The following is a 5000-nucleotide window of genomic DNA, read 5'->3' as shown; positions in this document are numbered from 1 at the left end:
CCATAGAGACGCTGTTGGGAAATGGACCTTGGCCCCAACACGGTACAGAACAGAAACACACACCCACTGTACAGAATAATAATAATAATAATAATAATAATAATAATAATCTTTATTTATACAGCGCTTTTCTAAAAACATTCAGCAGTGCTGTTTCATTGCTATGTTTTTTCGGAAGCCAAATTGAAACATCTCAAAAATGTTGTTACTTTCCAAGGCAGAAAGAAGTTGATTAGACACAATTTTTTCAAGAATTGTTGATAGAAAAGGCATTCTGGAAATAGATCTATAATTTTGAGGAACAGAGGGATAAAGTCCAGATTTTTTACAAAAATGTAGTAAAAACCATAAATATATATATAGATAAAATATATTCATTATAGTAATCATAATACATTTGATTTGTATAGCACCTTTCATTGATCCTGAGGTGCTTTTCAGCGAGGGGGTCATTATATGATTTATATTATAATATAAATATAACAGAGAAAGAACAGGGGGAAAGCTAACGCTGTGATCCTCTGACATCAGGCCCTCCTCCTGTCCTCTTCTGTCCTCCTCCTGTCCGGCGTTCTCCCGGCGTCCCGGCGCTCCGGCTAACAGGAGCGGGAGCGGGGGATAGGAGTACCTTCCTCTACTAGGGATGACGTTGTTGTTGCAATATAGAGGTGCAGAGTGATTGTGAACACGCCGTCATGTCAAGGACAACTCATTCACAGACCTGGACTCTATTATGTGTGGAGGCGTGGATGCCGCCTCTCTCTGAGATGCCACCACAAAGGACAGCCTCGGCCAAGGCGTCCTCACACTCTCTCCTTGGAGTCGTGGGATTCCGTTTATTCTGAGGTAAATCTGTTGTTTGTTATTCTGCCGTAACACAGGTCTACTGCCCCAAAGGCCTACTGCCCCACGTACCTACTGCCCCATCGGCCTACTGCCAGAGGCGGAGACAGACTTTATGTACATCCGGGGCTTAGCCCAGAGGGCTAAGCCCCAGATGCGATTTCCTGCATTCTAGTCCATTTTAGGGTGACCTGCTGGACATTGGCAAATCCTAATCTCTTCTAATTCATAGCCTACATTTTTAGTTGCAGGGTCTGCTCAAGAAAATACTATTTAATGGAAAGAAACAATAACCACTTAACTATTGACTTCTAGAGATTTTTATGTAAAATACAATGGGAAAATTGAGATTTATAATTTGAGACTTAGTTTCAGTAGATTAACAGTGCCTTGTCATGTTAAATGCCATTTTTTTTTTTTATTTAAAAAAAAAGGAAGAGACTGAAAGGTTTCTCCTATAAGGCAACTCTATTTAATGTATTAAACATATGCACACAAATAAGTAGTACATTGTTTTAGAAGTTTGTCTGCATCTATCACTCTGGTGGAACTCATTTTAAAAGGGGTCAAAGTTCAATGAACGTGGATATGGACGCAAGCTGAAAGTGAACAAGACAGTCTAGCACCAGCCACGCATCGGTAACATCGTTAACATGTTGGCTGCTGGTCAAACAGCGAATGCAGCAACGCGATATCTGTACATTTCTTGTCTAAATCGTTAATAAAGTTTGAGTTTAAAATAACCGATATGTCAGACATGGATATTTTTTACCTCTTCATGATGTTCAGTGGACCTCAACATTTAATTTAAGGTAACATTTGGTAACACACAACACTGTACAATATCGGCTGGGACAGAATCACAATCAGAAAAACGGATTCCTGACATTTTAAACAACGCTGGTAATCTATTTTGTGTGAGAGGAGTAACTATCATAGCAGCCTAGCTAGCCGATGCAGGCTATTTAGCACTAGCACCAACACTACTGCTCCCGGCCAGCGCGCATCAAGGTAATTCCACTGACCTGAAACATTTGACAGGTCATTGGCAGGGGCTGCTGCTGCTACGGTATCACTGGATGTTGGTTTAGAAAAATAATTTCTAATGTCCATGGTAATGTTTGTTACACCCTGAGGCTACTTTAACAAGACTGCTGAGAGAGGTCAATGTTAAGAAAACGTCACGTTGTCCTGGCAACCGTTCTAAACAACCAAACGAGAGATGGCATTTTCCATTGCTTCCATGTGTTGTTTCTTTCAAAACGAAAATAAATCAATTTCAAGACGTGAAAATCACTACCAGTCGAAAGATGAGGGAACATGTCAGGGTTGTCATAACTTCAAAAGTTTAAAAAAGATCCGGCTTAAAAAGATCCGGGGCTTTTGACGTGAGATTCGGGGCTTCAGTCCCGAAAGCCTACCCCAAGTTCCGCCCATGCCTACCGCCCCACCGGCCTTCTGCCTCACCGGTCTAATGCCCCACCGGCCTGCTGCCCTGGCCTGCTGCCCCACCGGCCCGCTGCCCCTGCCTGCTGCCCAGACCCGCTGCCTGCTGCCCCGGCCTTGTTGCCCCTGCTTGCTGCCCCGACCATATCACCCCGGCCTTGTCACCCCGGCCTTGTCAACCCCGGCCTTGTCAACCCCGGCCTTGTCAACCCCGGCCTTGTTGCCCCTGACGAACAGGGGAGGGGAGTGCTGGGGAAGGGGCTTCAGAGGGCTGTAACTTATTTTCTAAAATGGAAAAAATGCGGCGTTGTAATGTCCCTTCGCTTTTACGGAGGAAAAAAAAAGAAAAGAAGAATTCACAGCAATAAACTTTGGAGGGGCTGTAGTGTTGTCGGTTTGACATACTGCCATTACAAGGGAGGCGTCCCCGGACGTTCGTAAAGTGTGTGTGGAGAGTGTGCGCTTTGTGTGTGTGTGTGTGTGTGGGCTGCTGCAGTCTCTGGCCTGCGTTGATTATGATGTTCCTTTGTTTTCCCCATCACACGGCAGCCTATCAGAGCACCCACGAGAGACGTCTCAGCCAATGGGATGCAGCCAAATATGGAGAGCGGCTGAAGGGATTGTATTTCAACGCACACATTTGACAGCCTCGTATTGAGTCAAACAAAATGTGGTTGAGGTTTATCTTCTCATCCACATTTGCAATACAACTTTACTACATCAGTATTAAGTCTGGTATCAAGTGTGTGCATGTGTATGTGTGTTTGTGTGTGGGTATGTGTCTGTATGTGTGTTTGTGTGTATGTGTGTGTGTGAGTGTGTTTGTGTGTACGTGTGTGTGGGTGTGTGTGTGCTTTTCCACAATTTGAACAGTGACAGTGAAGGCTACAATACCTCTTTTGTCCTTGCGCCATCGTTGCTGTGTAATAGTTTAACATTTGCTCTGATTGCTGAATAGTACTAAAGCAATATTTCTCCTTTGTTATATTGGATCGTTGTGCGTATTTGTGCTGACACTCTCTGCTCGGAAAGGAGCTTGTCAGATGTGAGATATTCAACACAGGATCACAATGATTCATACGAGCTGAGTTATTCCAATGTCTCCGTTTAACATGCTGTTAACAGCTTCTTTCAGACGACGACAGCCTCAACCACCCCCAGCCCATGTGCATATTTGAGTTCCAGAGGACTTGATATCTAAGCAGATGGCTTCCTAACACCCGCACAACAGGAATAGATGTCCTGCGCTGAAAACATTAGCTTTACAAATGCAAAACATTGGTAACTGAAGACGATCAACTATTTGCATGAGCTACAAATAAATTACGCATTGAGAATTAAAGTGAAGAAGCGAATCAGGGATTCACACTGGATTTAAAGATTTCAATCACTCTCCCTCCCAGCCAGCACACAATCAAGCACGCACGCACGCACGCACACACACACACACACACACACACACACACACACACACACACACACACACACACACACACACACACACACACACACACACACACACACACACACACAACCTCCCATCCACTGAAAGACACACATACAGAAACCCACCGTTAATGTCTCCAGCAGGCCCACCAGCCACACACACACACACACACACCTCCTCTTGTCTGATGTGTTTTATGTGCTGTTCTCCCTATGGTGATTTCTTCAAGGTAGGGGGGCGGGCCTCTCATCTCGTCTCCCTCCTCTTTCCACCCGGTCAGGTTCCCAGAGCGCCAGTATTCTGCCTGTCCGTCCGTCCGTGTGTCCCACATATTCTCTCCCACCTCCCGTCTCTCTCCATCTGGCCAGGGCCTCCTCTCTCTCCTCTCCCTTTTCTCCCTCCTCTCTCTCCTCTCTCCTCTCTCTCCTCTCTCACCTGTCTCCTCTCTTCTCCTCTCTCTCCTCTCTTCTCCACTTTCTCCTCTCCCTCCTCCCTCTAATCTCTTCTCTCTCCTCTCTTCTCTTCTCCTCTCTCTCCTCTCCCTCCTCTCTCCTCTCTTCTCCTCTCTCTCCTCTCTCCTCTCTCTCCTCTCTCACCTGTCCCCTCTCTTCTCCTCTCTCTCCTCTCTTCTCCACTTTCTCCTCTCCCTCCTCCCTCTAATCTCTTCTCTCTCCTCTCTTCTTTTCTCCTCTCTCTCCTCTCCCTCCTCTCTCCTCTCTTCTCCTCACTCTCCTCTCTCCTCTCTTCTCCTCTCTCTCATCTCCCTCCTCTCTAACCTCTCCCTCCTCTCTCTCCTCTCTCCTCTCTTCTCCTCTCTAACCTCTCCCTCCTCTCTCCTCTCTCCTCTCTTCTCCTCTCTTCTCCTCTCTTCTCCTCTCTCTCCTCTCCCTGCTCTCTCTCCTCTCTCCTCTCTTCTCCTCTCTCCTCTCTCCTCTCTTCTCCTCTCTCCTCTTCCTCCTCATTCTCCTCTCTCCTCTTCCGACGGGGCAGGGGGCCCCCTGGTAGAGAGAGCTGGGCCCCCTTGGGTGCTGTTCTAGTCCTCAGTTTGTGCTCAGCGGAGCACGGACAGCAGCCCTAAATCCACTAACCCGCACCCCCCCTCCTGCTCCACCACCAATTTCCTCCACCTTCTGGGAGAATGACAGCAGGGGAGCAAGACGACGGTGACTCGTGACAGGAAGGGGGGGGGGGGTTCAGTGCTGCAGGGGGGGGGCCGCAAAAACTATTTCTTTAAAAAGGGTCCAGAGACACCACCCCCCCCCCC

General features: G+C 47.1%; 1 protein-coding gene across 2 annotated transcripts in view; it reads right to left on the bottom strand.

Annotated features, from left to right (window-relative positions):
* Positions 1-5000, bottom strand: part of macrod1 (mono-ADP ribosylhydrolase 1) — a 123257-nt gene that overhangs the window by 21576 nt on the left and 96681 nt on the right. The window lies entirely within an intron of this gene.

This window comes from Gadus morhua, chromosome 10 (genome assembly GCF_902167405.1).
Source record: "Gadus morhua chromosome 10, gadMor3.0, whole genome shotgun sequence".
Lineage (NCBI taxonomy): Eukaryota > Metazoa > Chordata > Actinopteri > Gadiformes > Gadidae > Gadus > Gadus morhua.
The sequence above is the reverse complement of the archived record's forward strand: the minus strand, read 5'-3'. Positions and strand labels throughout refer to the sequence as shown.